Source organism: Cnephaeus nilssonii, assembly GCF_951640355.1.
Source record: "Cnephaeus nilssonii genome assembly, chromosome: 2".
Lineage (NCBI taxonomy): Eukaryota > Metazoa > Chordata > Mammalia > Chiroptera > Vespertilionidae > Cnephaeus > Cnephaeus nilssonii.
Genome location: NC_137073.1, coordinates 56,216,582 through 56,238,807, shown reverse-complemented (window position 1 = coordinate 56,238,807; position 22,226 = coordinate 56,216,582). Strand labels below are relative to the sequence as shown.

The following is a 22,226-nucleotide window of genomic DNA, read 5'->3' as shown; positions in this document are numbered from 1 at the left end:
TCCTAGCGAGAAAAAAGGTTAGGCTGCATCTCTTTTATCTGAAAAAAGTCCCATTTCCTTTAGTCTTTTAACGTGTTAGGTTTTTGAACTCCCCCAACCATTTTTATTCCATTGAATATTCCATACTAAACAGAGCACACTTCTGGCCATATAGACTGATGATGTTATCTTCTAGTATTTGCCCTTAAATACATTGCAGTACCACAGAACTTTAATTTTTCTTTTCAAAAATATGTTCTAGAGCAGCAGTCGCCAACCGGTGGTCCGTGGACCACTGGTGGTCCACGAGGTCCGAAAGGTTGGCGACCGCTGTTCCAGAGGCCCAGCTGATGCATAAAGTAGCCATAGAATTTCAGTCCTCGCCTCAGACTTGCTCCCCTGACTTCCATCCAGTTGCATGTGCACCTCTGGTTCCTGGGCTCCTCTGGCCTTCAGTTGGGGAAGAAAAGACTCAGGGGATGGAGTAAAATCTAAACTCATTTGGAACCCAAGATCTTCTGGATTCAGGCTCAGCTGGGCACATCACGTCCTGTCCATTGCCCCTGATGCCCTATGATGCCCATGTGTGGGGCACTGTCTTTTTCTCTTCCTTGAGTTGTTTATTTCAATGATTTTAATATTTGGGGCTTGGGGGAGCTTTTATAGAAAATTCTACATTAACCTTTAAAGATAAACTGGCCTTTTCACTGAAGAAAGAACACTTCCTGAGATCTTGAGAAAAGCAACCTATTTTTAGTTATTTTCTCATTCTAACATACTTTTATCTCAGAAAGGCTTTTATTCCATTATAATCACTGACATTGTTTTAAGGGAACTTTCCAATGACCTTGGCCTGAGTGTTTGTTCTCGGTCATAGAAAGGAGGAGAGACTGGCAAGCCCCTTAGTGGCAGGGATGCTCTAGAAGAGTTGGGGTGGAGAGAGAGCAAGGATGTGCGTTACTGTGTAGAGGGATAGCAAGTGGTAAGTAAAGTTGGCTTTTAAACAATATGATTTGATTAGAGAAATGGAAATTGGTGAAGATGGCCTTGGAAATACAATAAATGTGATTGGAAAGCCGGAAGTGGAGGTTGTCAGCACTTAATGACGCACTTCACTTTGTAATGTGCTGCTTTACATAAAGGTTATGAAATGGAATCGTTGATACTTTACATTAGGAGAAAATGAGGGATTTTCCTGGCCCAGGAGAACAGTACTAGAAACAAATCAAGAGTGGGTTTGATTTATTTGTTTGTTTGCTGAGCCCCTAGGACACTTCGTTACTCTAATGGAGGGGAGATGTTGGATTTGTCTTCTCATCATTGTGAAACGATTTTTTTCAAGAGAAAAAGTCTAAAACCGTATCTCCTAAATGTTGTCAACCCTGGTTTTGTGGTTGTCTTCTATGTGCCAATTTTTGGGAGAGCACAGGATGAGAAAAAGAAACTCTTTAATCAGAAGAACGCAGCATCTGCTGGAATGAAAAAGAGTTGCTCCACCGTCAGTGGAATCCTTAAGTGATCCTGGCTGGGCTGGCTTCTGGAGCGAAGAGCTTTGATGCTTTTGCTTTTGTAGAAAAGCTGGCGTCGCTTTCAAAGTCCCTGCTGCACGCTCTCAAGAACATTCTTACCGTGTGACGGTGGGAAGAGGAGGGGCACTGGGTTCATGATGTTGACCTGGAGGTCTGACTCACCAAGGAAGAGTATCTTCACCAAACTTTTATGTAAAAGAGTTACACATAGACATATATTTGGAATACTTTGAATCATCTATCTTTGGCCTAACACTTTAATTAGGAATAGGAACTTATGCAGTAAGACATTCTTGAAGTAACTGGAATTCAGATTTTGGCTAAGTGGTTAGAGCCAAGATGGCAAATACTGAGCATGTATACCACCATTTGCCTCACCAATGCATGTGACAGACATCTCTAATCCCATCAGTGCACAGACTCTGAGTCCAGATGTGACCTCATTATCTTTCTTAAACCAGCCCTTTAGAGTAGCTGCTACTGAATTGATCAGCATTACACTGGAGATAAAACCTGTTTGCCTACCACACCCTCTACCGCCCCTCCCGCCCCCCCGCAATGGATTATAGTGTGAATTGAAAAATGGTCTGAACATTTTTGAGTAGGCGACCATTCTGGGTCCTCTCTTCTAACCAGAGAACAGAGGAGAATGGTCTCCATTACCATCACCCCTAAGATTGATTTCACCTTCAAGGACATGCTTGAGGAAGAGGAGGGCAAGGTGGCATAAGATAAATGCCAAATGAGTGTTTTGTAGAATAAATAGTAATTTAAGAGAGAGGGAAAGTGAGGATCTTAAATCATCTGGGACTGAAATCTGAGAACTCTCTTGTTCATTTTTCTTTCAGTAGGTGACCAACTTATTGGATGTGCTCACATTGTTTATCTCTGTAGAAGGTGAAAAAAAAAAAAAACCTTCCTAGGGAAGTCTAGGAGATGAAAAATATGAGAAGGCAAAAATCTCAAAGTAATTGAGTCTGAGAAGGAGCAGGGCATGCCAATAATGGACAGCGGTTATTTCCACTATTCTTGGTGGCTGGCTAAGTTGGACTGACCCACTTTCTAGAAGAGTTAAGGTGGAGGCACAGTTAAAGAACCGAAATACTGGAGTTGGAGATGTGGGGAGGTGAGAGCTATGAGGGAATAAGTAAATGGATATTTTAGTGATTTTTTTTTTCTCTTGCACTGCAGTTAATCCTGGGATGTGGTGGGAATGACAGAGAAGGTTTGCTTTAATTATGAAGGGTCCAGAGTACATTTAAAAATAGGTATTCTTGACATAATGTGTATGAGAAATTTATACGGAAAGTATTTTGCTCAAGAAGTTTCCTAATATACATCATCTTTTGAAATGACCAATTAGAACCCTGCATTAGTTGGTAGATTTCTGTATTTTACTTTCTAATATTTATAATAAAGTTTGAGTTTTGTATTTTTTATTAATGTTTCTCACATTTTTAGTGTGATGCTCATCTATTAAGAAATTGATGTGGTTAAAAAGAAAAATGTTTAAGGGATTAAGATATTTATAGGTTTGAGTATTGTTTTATGTTAGGCCATATAAGGTATTCCACTCAGCGTTTAAAAGATATTCATTACATGTGACAAAGTGACTTTTTTTAAGAGGAAAAGGGCATATGAAATTATATGGAGTATAAATTCTGCCCTCTACCCCGAAACTCATTTCTTAAATGCTTGCTGGCTCAAGCTCTCAAAATGAAATAGATGGGGATTGTGTTTTTTCCTTCATGTTTTCTTGAAATCATTCCTTGCTTTTTTTTTGAGGATCCTTTTGATTAGACTAGAGATACCAGAGAATAAACAATTGGAAGCATGTCTTTCCCCACTGGGCCAAGTTACTCTAGAAATCCCAGGAAATGCTGCAAATGAGAATAGTTCCTAATTTGTGAAATAGAAAAACTGTGAGAGCTACCTCATTTGCATTACCCTAGAGCTATAGTATGACTAGTAATGAGAGAGGGTTCCTTTGTATATTGGTAACCAAATGTACGATCTTAGGAGGCTCCAAACAGAATGCTCAGAGAACATGAGGGATTTTATATAAAGTATATAAAAACAAACACATTTTTGTTGAAATAGAACCACCTACCAAAGCAAACTACTGTATTTGTAGAAATTGATGCTCCTTCAAATTCATGATTCAACCTTTATTTATTCATCCACCAAATATTTATTGTGATGACATTTTGTGCCCCCACAGTGATAAATCATGAGACTACAAGGTGCGTGAACACAGAAGCCATGGTCAAGAACAGATAGTTGCATTTTAAAATGAGTGCTGCTAATAAACATGGATTTTAAGATTTTTTTCCTTTATTAATTAAAATATTACAAATGTATCCTTACTCCCCATTGTCCCCCCATCCCCCCACTCATGCCCTCACCCCCTGGTGTCTGTGTCCATGGGTTAGGCTTATATGCATGCATACAAGTCCTTTGGTTGATCTCTCCCCCTTAGCCTTGCCCTCCCCTGCCTTCCCTCTGAGGTTTGAGCATCTGATCGATGCTTCTCTGTCTCTAGATCTATTTTTGTTCATCGGTTTTAAGATTATTTATTTATTTATTTATTTATTTATTTATTTATTTATTTATTTATTTATTTTAGCACAGAGAGGAGACAGTTCCTAATTCCACTGTAAGTGTAGGGAAAGCTTCACCGGAGAAGTTATGCTTGGGCCTGGAGGGTGAACAGGAGTTTGCCAGGAGGGTAGAAAGGTGAAGGCCTCCCAGGCAGAAGAGAATTCTGTGTGCGAGTATAAAACTGGAAAAGTCCTCAAGGTTCATCCATTCTACTTTTCCTACTATCCAAACCTACCTAGACAGAAGTATGTCATATATCTTTCTAAAAATAAAAATCTCTAGAAAGGAAGTCATTGAGTTCGACCCACGTTTTCTGGTGAGGAATTTAGCAGTGACATTTCAAGTCATGATAGTTAAACTGCCAAATAATATTTTGCAGTTAGCATTTCTCCTAATTCAACAACCTTTTTACCTTATGTAACTCCTCCAGCCTTGAGGACCCTCTCAGTTTTTGTGGATTCCTGGCAGCCCAGAGTTCTCATAGACATTAGCTGCACATACATCTGGAAGAGGAATAATCTTTGGGGGACCACATAGCCAATTTCAGGCCCTATTTAGGAACATAGCTGGAAACTCTGGACTCTGAGGGAAGTCTGAAATGCTCTTTCTAGTGGAGAGAGCTGGGGGAGAGAGGTGAAATGTCTGGGGGCTGTTATTTTTTTAATCTAAAGAATTTTTAATAGTCAACGACTTATTTCTCTGTTCCTCTCTCTCTGTTTTAAGGAGCCAGCTATAAATGAAAAAATATACACTGAGTGGCCAGATTATTATGAACTCTGAATGTATAATAATCTGGCCACTCAGTGTGTGTGTGTGTGTGTGTGTATATGTATGTGTGTGTGTGTGTGTGTATATATATATATATATATATATATATATACACACACACACACACACATACATATATATATATGTGTGTGTGTGTGTGTGTGTGTGTGTGTGTGTGTGTGTATATATATATATATATATATATATATATATATATATATATATTGGAGGCCCGGTGCATGACTTCATGCATGGGTGGGGTCAGGCCAGCCTGGCCAGGGGGAGGGGACATGGGTGGTTGGCTGGCCTGCCTGCTGGTTGAACTCCTGGTCGAGGGGACAATTTGCATATTAGCCTTTTATTATATAGGATATACACTGAGTGGCCAGATTATTATGCGTTCAGAGATCATAATAATCTGGCCACTCAGTGTATATATTGGAAGACCTAAAATGCTTGGCCCTTCACATAATGTTCTGTAATTGTGACAATCTTAATTTTGTGTGATTTGAAGATACAGTCTTACCCACCCTGGCTTCACCACTTAAGTGCGGGATTCGTTTGATGATGTGCCTTAGTTTTATTTTTTTATAAAATGGGAAACATAATATCTACTTTACCCTTCTTGTGAGAATTAGACATAATGTATGTAATTAAAATGCCTGTCACACAGTAGTTGCTAAGTAAAATGTAGCCAGTGTCAGTAATAAAAACACTCTTTGAAACCCCGGGTTTGCCATGTCTTTATTCACCCCACAACTACTTTTAAAAGATGCTAAGCAGTAAAATAAAAACAGTGCTTTTATTTTTAATATTTAAAATTTAAGGGTTTTTTTTGGATAAATTGTTGCAAAATCTCAAAACGTGTATATGTGAAAAAGGGAGTTATAGGTGAACATGTGTTGCCCTTCACATCTGATTAATGAACTGATAAACTTGTGTTTTCTGAAGTGGGCTGTTGACATTTCACATGGTGTAAACATGATCCACTTAGGTTAGAGAGTACTAGGCCTATTTTAAAAATATTTTTTATCTTTTTACAGCTTTTATTTGTCGTATATGTAATACATACAGTTTGCCAGTAGCAGTAATGCATAAAATATATAAATAAGTATATGTATGCTGGAGATATAAACACTTTTTCAAAACTTAAATGTCAAGACCATAGAGTTTGGAAATTGTTGATGTAAATGGCTACATCTATTATAACATGAATAATGCTCTCTTTGAGTATATTTACCTTATTGAAATTTCATCTTATTAAATGTTTGAACATGGGCTTGAGGTTTAGCAAGATTAAAAAAATAAAGAGCATGTTTAGATATGTATGGAACATCTTATTTTGATTCTTATTCTACATCTCTTTGCTAATAATTTCTATCCAGTGCAGTAGTTTTAAAATTTTCTTGGATTTGCTTTCTAGTTCCTAATATAAGGACTTAATACAAGTTGGAAAATAAAAGATAGCAGAACAGAACTCACCTGTCTCAGTAGGTTTCTGAAGTTTGTATTGTCAACCTTTTCATATTTTTGGTCAGGGACTTCTGAACCATGTCATGAAGAATCCATTATTTGCAGAATCCATTATTTGTGCCTACAGTGTTCTTGGCTACGATTATTAGTGTCCTGTCTTTTAAGAGCATGTCTCTGCAGAGGTTGATTTCTCTTGCACTGACAGGTAAATTGTATTCTGGGGGGGCGGGGGGAGTAAAATCAGAGATTTTTGTTCTGATACACTTTGTTTCCAGAAACTTTGGCAACAAAGGGATAAATACCAACTACAGCAAGTGTCTAGAAAGTGGCTTCTTCCTTTTCTTCTCCCCCTCCTTTTCCTCTTCACTGATGCTGATGCAACTTCTAAGAGCCAGATTTGACTGTTTTTTCTCTAGGCACAGGGTTAAGTGTGGTCCAAGGAGCTTCCTTTAGATAACCCACACATTGCACTCCGCATCTTCAGGACCAGCTGGCGCTCATCAAACTGTACAGCATAGTACACCCACGGAAACAATTATTTGCCCTAGTTAACTTTGCTACATGTTACTTTTAAAAAATTGTTTAAAGTATTACATATGTCTCCTTTTCCCCCCATCAACTCCCACCCCACAGGACAAGCCCCCACCGCCCCAGTGTTTGTGTCCATTGGGTATGCTAATATGCATGCATACAAGTTCTTTGGTTGATCTCTTACACCACCACCCCCCCTACCCCTCCCCTGCCTTACCTCTGAGGCTTGACAGTCTGTTCCACATTTGTCTCTGGATCTATTTTTGTTCATTAGTTTATGTTGATCATTATATCCCACATATGAGTGAGATCATGTGATATTTATCTTTCTCCGACTGGCTTATTTCGCTTAGCATAATGCTCTCCAGTTCCATCCATGCTGTTGCAAATGGTAAGAATTCCTTCTTTTTTACTGCAACGTAGTATTCCATTGTGTAGATGTACCACAGTTTTCTAATCCACTCATCTGCTGATGGGCACATAGGCTGTTTCCAAATCTTAGCTACTGTAAATTGTGCTGCTATGAACATAGGGGTGCATATGTCCTTTCTGATGGATGTTTCTGATTTCTTAGGATATATTCCTAGAAGTGGGATTACTGGGTCAAATGGCAGTTCCATTTTTAACTTTTTGAGGAAACTCCATACTGTCCTCCACAGTCTGCATTCCCACCAGCAGTGAAGGAGAGTTCCTTTTCCCCCAAATAATCACCAACACTTGTCATTTGGTGATTTGTTGATGATAGCCATTCTGACAGGTATGAGATGGTATCTCGTTGTTTTGATTTGCATCTCTCGGATGATTTGTGACTTTCAGCATGTTTTCATGTGTCTCTTGGCCTACTGTATGTCCTCTTTCAAAAAGTGTCTATATAGATCCTTTGCCAATTTTTGACTGGATTTTTTTATCTTCCTTTTGTTAAGTTGTATGAGTTCCCTGTAAATTTTGGAGATTAATACCTTATCAGAGATAACATTGGCAAATACGTTCTCCCACGCAGTGGGCTTTCTTGTTGTTTTGTTGATGGTTTCTTTTGCTGTGCAGAAGCTTTTTATTTTGATGTAGTCCCATTTGTTTATTTTCTCCTTAGTTTCCATTGCACTAGGAGCTGTATTGGTGAAGATATTGCTACGACATATGTCTGATATTACTACACATTACTTTTATTTAATATGAAATCTTCATTCACAGCCTGCATCCATTTTTATCATTTCCTTACTCTCCTTATGGAGAACTAATACATGTACCAACACCTGCATATTTATATCCCTCTATTAGACTTGTTTTGCTGTCATCTCAATGCCTGGTCTGGTTTATAGTGTGTGTTTTTGTTTTTAGGGTTGTTTTTGTTTTGCCTAGGGTAAGTTGAGAGTCCAGACGGGAAATTTTCAATGATTTCTGCTGGAGTTTTCTGGAGTTGCTAACAATGCCCTTGTTTGTCATCGAGTCAAGATGCAAACTGACTTTGACAAAGACTATTGGGAATTCAGCTTGTCTTCGTTTTTCATAAAGAAATTATTATCTTTCGATCTTTATTCCAAAAGTGTCTTATGACTGGGACAGCTTAGTTTTTCATAGCTCCTGAAGTAAAATCAAATTTGGCTTTTCTATGTATAACTGTAGAATTCTTCATTTTATGACAAAGCCATGAAATGGTCTTAATTCTTCCCTTTAAGGCTTGTAATATATCTAAGAGATGGACAAATGGGCAAAAAATTTTTTTTTAAATCAATTTTTATTTGGTTGCAAGTGTAAAAGGCAAAATCTGCCTGGCTCAAATCTGCATTCACTATACGTCTGTAGCTGCTAGTTCTAATAAAAACAGCTGAAGCAATGGAAAATTGAGGTGGAAGAGGGCTCTCTGATGTGTGATTGGATCTTTTGAAATTAAAGAAATTCTCAAGACATTTTATTTCTAAAGGCTTTTCAAAGTAGTGCTCCATTCATACGAATTTAGATACATAATCAGATTTTGTAACAACCCTCTGTGTGTGTCCTTGCTCCATTAAAAATCCGTACTAACAAGCCTCTTTATGTGGGCTGTCTAATGAATAACTCCCCATTCACAGCCTGCATTCAGCCTACATGGGAAGTCTGTGGCCCCTTTTCAAGGCCTGCCTTATATGAGCCATGCTTCATACTCATTCTTTCTGTGTTTTGCTTTGAAATCAGTCACCATATATATTTTTCCTCTGACCATTTACTAGATTGAAAGTGCTTAGGTTTATTTAGACTCTGTTATTGAGGACCTACTGTGTGCACACAATGCTTTGACTCCAAACCAAATGAGGTAGTAGCTGGCTCTTAAGGATGACAGTTAATGTTCAAGAAGCCTATGACTTCTCCTTAAGTTAAAGTAAAATCAAATTTGGCTTTTCTATGTATAACTGTTCTATTTTGTGTACATATACACGAAGGTATCATGGAGTTAGTTTTGCCATTAATGAGACAACTTGGTAATAGTTATGTGCTACCACTAAAGTACTATTCAAGAAACGTTGAAATTACTGTTCTAAAAAGAGATAAAGTATCTATAGATAAATAATATCACTTCATATTTGAAGAAATATGTGGGTAAAAGGCCTCAGGATGCTCAAGTCAGCCTATGTGTGAGAGTTTAGGGATAATTGCTCTAGATCTGTTCAAACCTTTAGGAAACTGATCGTGTCAGAAATGAAAGGAGCAGTGCAATCAATGTAGAAGCTGAGGGGAAAAACATCTAAGTTGGTCCAGTAACACCTCTGTTTTTTAAAATTACCACCTGGTTCAGTTTTAAAAATAGCGTTTCAATTTCAGACTTCCAACTTTATCCCAAAGGTCTCAGTACCATGGGATATATATATATATGTAGATGCACAGTGTGTGTTAACAGTACTTTTGTAACCTATCTCGGGATTTTTTTTTAATGACTTGTTATTTCTGTGAAGTCACACAAAAAACGTGACTGCCGAAATATGCAAGAATTAGAGCAAGGTGATGAATCTGGAGCACCTTATAAAAGCCTGACCTTATGCTTTAATTCATTTAACTCCCACACAGTCTTTTTCTCTCAAAAGTTTGATTGAGCTGTAGTTGGTTTTTGTTGATTGGGATAATTATGTCAGAACGATTTTAAAATCTCTTTGCACGCACTGTTTAGCTTGGGCACTTACTGTAATCACTTAGAGCGAGAGTCCTACCCAGAATTCTCAGGGGCGGGCGGTGGGAGAAAGCCTCCAGGGAAAGAACAAAGTGGACTTCGGGAAGCAGTCATCTGTTCTGCACGCAGTTCAGCTGTCCAGCCCTGCTCAGGCCGTCCCTGAGTGGCTGCACTACTGGAAGGAGCGGGTGAGCCTGAAAGCAAGCAGCGGAATATGCAGTGGGAAGAACACAGGCCTTGAGATTGGACGGAATCTGGATTTGAATTCTGGGCTGAGCACAGTGTCTGGTGCAATCGTTACTGATTTTTCTCCCAGATTAGTTACGATGAAGAAGCAGACATTATTCACCTTTGGCATATAATTAAGGATGTTTGCATCATTCATTTTTATTCCTTTTTCATTTTTGTATGGTTAATAATGCCTTGGCATGTCACTCAGTTTAAAAACAATTTCGGGCATTTTTCTTCTGCTACGAAGAATAAGTTATTTTCTTAAGATATATATGTAAATATATCTTGTTAATCTTTATCCCAGGATAATTTTTCCATTAATTTTTAGAGTGAGAGGAAGGAAGGGGGTGAGAGGAAGAGGGGAGAGATAAACATCAGTTTGAGTGAGAGACACACATTGATTGGTTGCCTCCTTCACAGGGACTGAGAATTGAACCCGAGACCCTTCAGTGCGTTGGCCAAGCTCTAACCACTGAGCATGCCAGCCAGGACAAGATATTTTTTATTCTTGGTATTGTTCAATGGCTGATGTCAAGTTTGAATCGAGTTTCCAAGAAGAGTGTCAAGCAGTTGTGTATTTGTTCCTAGCTGAATTCCAAAGTGAGTTTCCCCTCATATATATACCATGTTCATTTTAGTGGTGAAGACAATTCATAAAAGCAATGCATAATCAAACCTGCCTATCAAGGATAAAACAATCCCTAAGCCACTGATTTAAATATCTTTGAGAACAAACAAATAACAAAGAAAAAAATGGCCCATCCATGACTAAGTATCTGCATACTTTATAATATTGTAAAATTAATGGAATAATTTATGAACATTACAATATTTCTAAATTGCTTCCAAGCCTAGACCTATAGGTTAGTTGCAACAGGTAAGACCTATAGGTTAGTTGCAACATTTTCTGATGTGTAGTGATAATTAAATGCATAGCCTCTTGGAATCAGATGCTATAGTGTAGATAAACAAATTAAACTGAAAATTAGTTTAGAAGCTAAGAGTTGAGGTGGAAATGAGGCTGACCTTGGTTTCCGACAACATGACCGTAAAATTAGGTATAATAAAGCTTTAGTCTTGAGTCTCTTTTTGGTATTAAATCTGTTTCAGATTTGGCATCATTCTAGGGTAAGACCTTCCAACCTCTCCCAGTCCTAAGTCATTGAATGTTGTGTGAACATTGCTATGTTTCATAGTTATATCAATTTATGAATTCATTTTTAGAAGTATAAAAACAATTGCTAATTTAATACTGAGATCATGGTAAGTAACTTTCCTAAGTTACTTTTTATTACTCTATTGGGGTGGGGGGTCTGTTTTCTGTGTGACCCCCCTAATCTACTTAAAATGTGATGACACAGCAGTTTTGTGAGTTTGTATCCTGAAATTGCTTATTTAGAGAGCAGCAGATTCCTCTAAGAAATACTTACTTGCACATTTTTCTTTTTCCCTTAGTGGTACAAGTCAGGAGCTTTCTAGACCAAACAAGAATTATTCTGATAAATATAACCTCATTTACACATCTTTTGAAAAATGTCCTGATCTACTCTATCACAAGGGAACTTTTTCCTTTAACAAAAAAACTGAGAGAGCAAAATTAAGTATACAAAATTAGGTAATGAACATGCTGAGGACCCATAAGTACCGCTGTTTTCCAATTTGAGTTCCCTAAATGGGGGCAGTAAGCGTGGGAGCTGTGGCTGGCTGGAATGAATGAGAAAAAACAGCGGTGACCTTTGCATCAGGAGAAGGACATCGTTCTGCTCCTGGCTTTTCACAGTTTTATGTGTTTGTGTTTTCAATGTATGACCGAACCTGAAAGTTCATCTCTAATCTTGATCCACTGGGAAATGGCAGAAATCCTAACCAGCCAAACGATACAAATGTAAATTTCCTGTAGAGGAAAAAGGTCAGTAATGTTCTGCTCCCTGGAGACAGTCTCAGCACAGCAAACAATCTTCCTGATTAAAATTCCTGTGGAGAGCTGGTGCTTTGTCTGATTGGAAACTAAATAGGTCCCTAATCACCTACATACGATGACGTCACCGGGGCATTCCCAAACTGACCAACATTGTGTATACCCTCTCTTAAATGCCAGCTTCACTTTAAACTTGAAAACCAAAAACATAGGGCTGCATTTAAGAGCAGCTATTTATAGTTCTGTGATGTGAGGCCTCCAGTTTCCTATAATTCCCATTGTTCTCTAAAAATAAAGACCCATTTAACCCAGGAGGACTGACAAGGGATCTTGTGATGGATCTGAGTTATTGTTCAGTGTGTACGACTAGGGAGAGCACCACGCGGCGTGTGGACACTGCTGGAAACCTCTGGCTTGATAGGGGCCCGGGCTTTCGCCTGCTGCAGACACCTGCGTGTGCTGTTGAGGAAACAACCCTCTTGTGGTTGGTTTCTGCTTTTCCTGTGGAAAACATCACCCTTTTATAAGATGAGCACACGGCCAGCATATTTCGTTGGTAGCAAGTGACCAGCCTTCTGAGTTAGATCAGTCCATGGGGAGGATTCAGTTCCCCTCCTCCACCCTTAACGTTCTGGTTTTTTAATGGAGGGAGTTTGTATCTGTCTCCCCTACATCAACTAGGACCCTCCTCTGAAGTCTCAGGATAGCCTTTCTCCTGCGTGTAAAAGAACCCGAGAGGCACCATTTTAGCTAGAGGCCAGCAAAATGATGCTGCTTCCTTGTTAGTGTTTCTAATATTAGACTTGACAGTCCTTACTTATAGTTTCTTTATTTTCCTCCTCAGTTTGTAGCTGCATTGCAGTGCCTGTTGTGTTTTTTTTTTTTCTTTCTTGAAAGTAATAAAAAAATAAAAGTTAAAGAGAAGACATAAGTGCAGATGAGGTGCATTTCCAGTCCCACTTGGCAAGCACCTGAGGCAGCATGCCGGGAGCTTCCAGGGAGCCAGGGACTGTCGCTTTCAGAAGAACCCTGGGAACCCTTGTTTGAAGCTTCTCGTCTTGTCAGTGCTGAAGGGCTGAAGAGAATGCAGGGATTTCTCACAGTCAGTAAATCCTGACATTTTTGTCTCTAATCTCTTTTTCAGTGTGAACTCTGTCAGATGCTCTGAGAAGACGTCCAATTACTGTCTGAGTTGCTATCCAGGGTCTAAAACTGCTCAAGAAAAGAAAGGGCTTTCTGTTCAGGAATCTGATAGCATATGTGTGTTCTGAGCTTTTAGCTTTTCCTATGAAATTATAATAAATTGTGCATGAAGGTGAAATGCGGAGGATGATGCAACCTTATGAAATTGAATTTAGTGGACGGTTAATTCTGATGACTCTGAAATATTGCGTATTCTGAAGTAGGCACGTCAATGCCAGGAAAGTCCTTGATGGGTTTGGCACGGAACTGTGACATTTAGCTATTAGGCTGGATGAAGCATCGTGAAAAGAGCTGAAGGGGCGAGGGCTAAGTACTTGAGTGATGGTCTCGCTCCTAATGTGTTTGGAGTTCTCTGTGTGCTTAATTATAACTAAGAACTTTATAGATTTCCTAAGTAGTAAATATATGGTTTTTTTAAAAAAATGAATTTAGAAGACTGCATGGTTAGATAAGCAAGTTTGAGATATATTTTTAAAATGTCTAAGTTGCATATTTTCTGTTATCAGAATGCAGCCACATATTATGTGTGAAAATGAATTTAAAATCAGAAAATTTAAAATCTATGACAAAGGGGGAAAATATTGTCTGATACTTAGTGGGTTTTAAAAAGCAACATATTTCAGATATTTCTTTATTTTTAAAATGGACACATTTTAGGAAGCAATGAACAAATGAAGACAAATTCATGGATTGAAAATTTAGTAAAAGTTCCTTTGTGGACAAATAAAACAATAATAAAAACTGAGAAAAATAAAACACTTTAAACATTTTTGGTGAGTGCAAAATACAATTTCACACTATTAAGTACAGGCATACCTTGTATTATTGCACTTTACTTTTGAACTTCACAGATGTTACTTTTTAAATCACAAATAAGTTTTTTTATTTGTCACCATTAAATGTCTGAATTTTAAACAGATTCTTGGACTGGAGGCTCATATCCATCAGCTCGTTGAACTTTAGCACCTGTCTCATCCCCAGTAGCCTTTCCAGAACTGCTACCTTCTCCATGAAGCTCCATGAGTTTTCCCAATTCAAACTTGGGCTTCTCCAGCATTTTGACTTCTCTAACAAAGACATCGTGGAGCAGATAAATAGATTGGCAAGCCTTTCCTATGTCTTTTCCAATGCTGTCTGGAATCAATTTATTGACCACTTCTTTCAAGTCATTTGTCTGCACCTCTCGGGTCATGATTTCCATCATTTTCTTCCGGATTTGGCGAACCTGCTGATGCTGAGCATCAGAGGTCTTCCGAATCTGATTGATGTGCTTTTTAGTAAAACCAACACAGAAGAGACGAAGCAAATAACCATCAGTAGTCTTGACATCCACATGAGCTTCAATCGTGGTCTGCCACTTCTTAACCATAGAGCACATTTTGTCACGGGTAAGATCCACGCCATGGAAATTAGTCAGGCAGTTTTTGCCCTGAACATCCTCAGTAGTTAGCTTGAATTTTCTAAATGCAACTTCATCATTCTGCAGATCAGCTAGGCTCACTTCAAAAACATGACCCTTGAGACCATCAGACGCAATTATGGTTCCTTGAGTTCTCATAACCAGTGTTTTCCAATATTTCTGATATTGAACATAGCTGGTGCTTTCACATCATACCAATCTTTCTTCGAAAATGGATCAACCACTTTCTTCTTGGCTCCCTTTTCGCTGCCTTTTGTAAGGCGCTTGTTCTTGCCCACCGCCATGGTGCTGCGCAGAGAGCCAAAAAGGTCAGATGTTACTTTTTTAACAAATTAAAGGTTAAGACCCTCCACCAGCAAAAAGATTATTACTTGCTTTATTGCGATATTTGCGTTATTGCGGTGATCTGGAACTTTATCCACTATATCTCTAAGGCAGTGATGGTGAACCTATGACACGCGTGTCAGCACTGACACGCGTAGCCATTTCTGATGACACGTGGCCGCTGAGGCGGCCGCATGCCGAGGATGAAACATTTGCTGCTCCTGAGGATGAAACATTTGCGAAATAATGTTTTTTCCTCAAAGTGACACACTACCCGAGTTATGCTCAGTTTTTTGGCGAAGTTTGACACACCAAGCTCAAAAGGTTGCCCATCACTGCTCTAAGGTGTGACTGTATGGGTAAGATTGATGAACTCTGAGGAGGTGAGTAGGGCTTTTTCTCATCATCCATTTAGAATTAGTTATAGATGGTTGTGTCTTGAGTGATAATCTGAATGTTAACTCCAATTCCATAGTATCAACTTTCAAGGCCTTGATATTTTGAAATTATTTTACTTTAGTACTGAATGGATTTTTTTTTTTAGTGAGTGTTCACAACTTAGAGAGAGAGGAAAGAAAAAATCAAAGCTGCTTTTTCTGCTTGGTGGCCATAAGTGCTCTGCATCATGATGTGCTTTGCTGGCACTAGGGCGGGCTGTGTGTAGGTAACACACTGACCTTGTCATCAAGTCTACCCTCCGATGCTACTCAGGCTGCCTAGGGGTCCGTCACACAGGCCAGCAGGAATCTGCAAAGGTGGGTCATTTTCAAGAAAGCTCCAGGTGGGATTTTACTTATTTATTTAGATTTCATTTGGAGATGCATGCAGTTTAGATGTATTAAGCATCAATATAAATTGGCAAAACAGTAATGATCTAGACCTGTCTTTAGTGATTTGTAAGATATATACTATTTTTCTATCATGCTTTGTGATTTTCAAAAATTCATTCTGGAATCGTCTAGAAAAATACATCTCATCAATATCAAACATAAAAAATACCCAACAATATCAATTGAATATATTTGGCAAAATTTACTGTACATGTAGGGGAACTATAATTTTGAATGTTTAATAGCAAGTGAAAAAACCTTGGCCAAGGTCAGTATTTTAAAAGCATTGGCTCTTTTTGTCAGGGCCGCCTTTCCCTGCTACCCTATCTAAAATTGCAAAACTACATCCAATTCTCCCAATACACTTTCTTTGCTTTATTTTTTCTTAGCTTTTAGGACATTCTTACATATTAAGTATCTTATCCTGTTTATTTTCTATTTCTATCATAATGTAAACTCAACAAGGTCAGGAATTTTGTCTCTTTTGCACAGTGTTGTACCCCATTGTCTAGAACAGTGGTCGGCAAACTCATTAGTCAACAGAGCCAAATATCAACAGTACAACGATTGAAATTTCTTTTGAGAGCCAAATTTTTTAAACTTAAACTTCTTCTAACACCACTTCTTCAAAATAGACTCGCCCAGGCTGTGGTATTTTTGTGGAAGAGCCACACTCAAGGGGCCAAAGAGCCGCATGTGGCTCGCGAGCCGCAGTTTGCTGACCACGGGTCTAGAATAGTGCCTGGTGCATAGTTGGTACCAAATGTTTGTTGAATAAATAAGTAAATGAATTTTAAGAGACATCGTGTTCATTCATTCATCCATCAGATATTTATTAAGCAGACATGGTGTGACTCTGCCTCATATAAGTACCTATTTTGGTTTGAATATATCCATTTAGTTAACACTTTATTAAATGTGGAATTCCAACCCCTCTCCTGTCCAAGCAGTCTATAATTTCCAGTATCTGTGTTACTAGGGCCCAAACAATCTGGAAGAATTAATACACATTAAAGAGAGTTCTGTAGGTATAGCTTACCAGGGGTCCTCAAACTACGGCCCGCGGGCCACATGCGGCCCGCCGAGGACATTTATCCGGCCCGCCAGGTGTTTTTGCCGCCTCTGCCTGTCCTGCTTAGCAGCCGACTTAGCAGTGTGCATAGGAATTTGTTCATAGTTTTTTCTTTTAAACTATAGTCCGGCCCTCCAAAGGTCTGAGGGACAGTGAACTGGCCCCCTGTTTAAAAAGTTTGAGGACCCCTGGCTTAAATACTAAAAGTATCGTTTGAATCACTGTAAGTGAATCCTGTGCTTTTAGAAAATGGGAAAGAACCAAAGAGAAGAGAAATATTTAAATTCTACAGTTATGATATGCTTCCCAAATTAGACTATGCTTTCTGTCACTTGACATTTTGAGAAGCCGGTAGGGTACTGGGAACACATGCCTGGGCTTGAAAGCTGGCTCCATCACTTACTGTGTCCCCTGGGCATGTTCCTTAGCCATGTTGTATCTCAGTGTCTGCATCTTAAAGATGGGTTCAGGTGAGAATGAAAGGAGATAATACATGTAAAGTGCTTAGCACAGTGCCCTGCACAAAGTACGTGCTCACCGGTGTCAGTATTGTTGAGGACTTGACTGAGCTCAAAACAGTTTCTCTACTTAGCTTGGTTTTACATTTTGTTTGTATTTGGAAATAATGTCTACAATATTTTCCTCACATGAAAGCAAATGGCACACTGAATAGAAATATATTCAGTGCACTAGCACTCTTTTTCAGATGCTCTATTTTTTGTTTTGTTTTCAAGTAAGTACTGTGCTATTAACACTCACTGATATTTTTTGCTTTATTGAAGAAGGAGCAACAATGATGATGAAATGTTGTCTAATGAGCTCAGTGTTGCTTTCACTTTCTAGGGGAGCCAGTGGCTATGTGCACTGCGTTCCAGAAAAGATAACTAAAGGATAGAAGCTTGTGAATTTAAGAAGAATTTAGGGGGATATTGTACCCTGGGGACTTGTGTCTGGCCTGGTGCAACGAGGGGACAGCTAGTAGGAAAAGCAGCCAAAGGCTCTGAGGACTCACAATGGAATGTTGACTCCACTGCTTTCTGGTAACGGGATCTTGAACCAGTCCCCTAACTTTTTAAAAAAGCAGAAGAGTGAAGAGTGAGTGCTGTGTAGACAGAATTTGAAACCCACTGCTAATTCCTTAGTTGTACATTTTGGGCCAAATTGCTGAATCTCGAAGTCAATTTCCTCATCTATATATTGGCCATAAAGGGATCTCTATCACGGTGCTGGTAAGATAAAACATAGTTAAATCACTTTGCACCGTGCCTGGTACATGAAAAACGCATAGTACATGGTCATCACTATAATGATGGGCAGCACCAGCGTCTACCTTAAAGATTTAGGGACTTGCCTGGCTGGTGTCGCTCAGTGGTTGAGCATTGACCTATGAACCAGGAGGTCACATGCTCAGGTTGCAGGCTTGATCCCCAGTGCAGGGAGTGCAGGAGGCAGCTGATCAGTGATTTTCTCTCATCATTGATGTTTCTATCTCTTTCTCCCTCTCCCTTCCTCTCTGAGACCAATAAAAATATATTTAAAAAAAGATTTAGGGACTAAATAATAAATATAAAGCATCTACCACCAAGTGCATGTGTAAAAATGTTTCTACCTTCTTCCTTCTTGGCTTTCCAGGGACTGGGTACAATTCTCCTATTTCCCCAGAGAGTATTCTCCACCTTCGGCTCTCTTTTCTCCTCCCCGGCAGCCTCTCCTCACTCAATCTATGCGGGCGATGCTCACATGGTGCGTGTGCCCACACCTCTTGCTTCGTGCTCACAGAATGCAGGATTCAGAGGAAGGTGGCAAAACGGGCCACTTTGTGAATGCCACACATTTCATCTTTCTGAGCTTTTCCACCGAAAACATACCCACCTACATCCCTCTCTTCTTCCTGAACATAATTATGTCTACTCAGTACTTAAAATCACAGAATCCTAATGCTAAATACAGTTTAGTCCAGAGGCAGAAAACTGAGGGTCCCGGGCCAATCCAACCCAGGGGACTTTTTGTTTCACTGCCCAGAGTTAGCTTAGGTGGGATTATAAGATTTTTGAATTAGTTGTGAATATTTCAAAGAGTCAGACATTTCAAATTAAAACACAGTCACAGGCTCATATGTGTTTGTGGCTATTCTGGCAAAGTGGGACAATCTGGCAGCCTTCAGCTCAGACTCCCCCAGGTGACAGTGGTCTGGAGTGAAGTTGAGACCCGGTCCCTACCACTGGGTCCCTGTACTTACACCTGCATGGCTGCCGCCCATCAGTAGTCCAGTTCTTTCCATGTACAGACATGGCACCTGGATCCAACCAGTGCTTAGTGCTGTTTACTGATGGAAAAGTGAGTCAGCAAGTGAGTGAGGATGAGCATTCTAGTTTTTGGATTCTTGGACCCCTGCTCTTTTACTCTTCTTAGCTGAAATTCATGGAAGGTCATTATTCAGCTGAGGGCAAGTTTAAACATTTTAATGACAAATTTTTAAACATCTGGGCCCATTATCTTCCTGGGTTAGAGAATGAGCAGGTCAAGATGAATTCACAGGTTCAAGTTTGGCCTTCAGTCCCAAACTTGGTTTTATAGCCCCCAGCCGCACCCATCGCACCCATTCCCAATGTGTAAGGCCCTGGCCCTGCTTGTAGACAATGTTCAGTGAATATTAGGGGACTTCACTTGGTACCATTCATCCAGGGATGGCAAACTCTGATACCGTGCAGACAGGCTGCTAACTGTGTGTGACAGGCTGGGGTGACCTGGAGACCATCGACCTTGAAGAAAGAACACAGCTGGAGTTGGTAGTTGCCATGAGAGAATTCTGGAGCTGTCCCATCTTTAAAAAAAAAAAAAAATTAAATGTATTTTTATTAACTTCAGAGAGGAAGGGAAAGGGAGAGAGATATAGAAACATCAATGATCAGACAAAATCATTGATTGGCTGCCTCCTGCACGCCCCCCACTGGGTATCATGCCTGCAACCCAGGCATGTGCCCCAACTGGGGACCAAACCATGACCTCCTGGTTCATAAGTCGATGTTCAACCACTAAGCCACACCGGCCTGGCTTTTTATGCTGTTTTTCAGGGGAAGCCCAAATCAGAATTTTATATGAAACTAGAGGCCCAGAGCATGAATTCGGGATCGGGCTGAAACCTGCAGTCCAAAGCTGCCTGCAGCTCCTACCTACTGCTCCTGCTTATCCCAGCCCCACTGTGCCTGCCGAGGGCTCACGCCCAATCAGTCCCAATCAGAGAGGCTCGTACTGCTGCAGCAGTGCTTGCCAGCCATGAGCCCTGAGTCTGGCACCCTCCCAAGGGGAGTGGCCTGTGAGATCTGGCTGAAACTGGCTCTCCGACATCCCCTGAGGGGACCTGGATTGTGAGAGGGCGCAGGCCAAGCTGAGGGACTCCATCGGTGCACATTTGGGCCGGGAAGGGACCGTGGGAGGGCTCCAGGGTGTGTCCAGCCCATCTCGCTCAGTCCCCATCAGCCAGACCCCAGCAGCAAGCTAACCTACCAGTCAGAGCATCTGCCCCCTGGTGGTCAGTGCACATCATAGCAACTGGTCAACCAGTTGACTGTCTGCCCCCTAGTGGTCAGTGCACATCATAGCGAGTGGTTGAGCAGCCTTAGCATATCATTAGCATATTACGCTTTGATTGGTTGTTCGGTTGCTCTGCCATTCAGTCTATTTGCATATTAACCTTTTATTATATAGGACAGGCGTCCTCAAACTACGGCCCGCGGGCCACATGCGGGTGTTTTTGCCATTTTGTTTTTTTACTTCAAAATAAGATATGTGCAGTGTGCATAGGAATTTGTTCATAGTTTTTTTTAAACTATAGTCCGGCCCTCCAACGGTCTGAGGAACAGTGAACTGGCCCCCTGTTTAAAAAGTTTGAGGACCCCTGATATAGGATCTTCTGGCAATTCACATTTGTAAGTAAAACTGTTTTGTCTAAAAAGAACAAAGGCTCAACAGTTTGTGACCCCTGCCAAGGAGAAGTCCAGGTGAAAAAATGAACAGCTACTAACAACCCTTGCTTCAGGAGGGTAAAGAGAGATACACAGAAAGAGCACAAATGTTGGTTTTAGACAGACTTGGGTTTGAATCTCAGTTCTACCACTATTCCTGTGTGATGCTGCCCAAATGATTTCATCTCTGAGTTTCAAACCCCTCATTTGAAAAGGCCTTTAATGCTTTCCGGAGATTGATGTGAAGATCAAAGGGAGAATATCAGTACAACCCCTGGCACGGAACAGGGACCTAGATCTTCTCAGCTCCATTTTCCTTTGTTGATCTCATCTAGGTTTCGGCAGGATGGTGCAGTTGAATTTCAATCCATGTACTCCTTAGTTTATTATTTTTTTTCCCCATCTCAGAGTACCCTGAGTGTGGTGGGTTGAAGACTGCTTCTGCTATCTTGGCTCGCTCATGCTTGCTCCCTCAGATCCGGGGACTGAAAATGATTAGGAAGAAATAAGCTGTATTAAATGTTACCTGGTACAATGAAAAGACATTTCAAACAAGCTATTATTCATGGCATTAAACATGTATCAACAACTAAATACATTCAAATACAGTATTTCGAGATAACAATTCCCTGCCAGAAAATATGCTATATTCCCAAACAATATTTCAGTTAAAAGAATATACTGTATACCTATCAGAACAATCCAGAAATGCTGGCAAATTCAAATGTTCCACTTTATTTTTAGGTCTATTTTCCTACTTGTGGTGAAAAAAATCCTGGAAAATTGAAGACATTTCCTAGTGGATTGGGATGAACTTTGAGAGAATCCTACGTGCCTTTCCGAGTAATGAAAGCTTTTAGGCAGTGATGACAAAAGAAAGGCCCGGCTCCTCCCTGGAGGTTGGCAGCTGGGGGCGGGGCGTGAGATTAACTATCAACAGAATTATGGGATTTAGAGCCTCTACCTTTTGACTCTGTTATCATTCAATTAGGAATTCTTTGATTTGTAACTATTCTTTGGTTAAGGAAGGAAATAAGAAAAGTCACAAAGAAAAAGAATGGAATCAGGGGTCACCAAACCAACCATACCTCCTGCTGAAATGGTGCCTCAGGTGGGAAATCCCCTCACCATTCATTTCCCTGTTTTTATATTCTCTCTCTCTCTCTCTCTCTCTCTCTCTCTCTCTCTCTCTCTCTCTCTCCTTTCTCTCTCATCTGATCATATAGAATTGACTTTAGGCATA

General features: G+C 40.0%; 1 pseudogene across 1 annotated transcript; it reads right to left on the bottom strand.

Annotated features, from left to right (window-relative positions):
* Positions 1 to 13,963: 13,963 nt before the first annotated feature.
* Positions 13,964 to 16,598, bottom strand: LOC307115310 (small ribosomal subunit protein eS1-like; annotated as a pseudogene). The gene has a single exon. The product of its transcript is annotated as a small ribosomal subunit protein eS1-like (transcript).
* Positions 16,599 to 22,226: the final 5,628 nt, after the last annotated feature.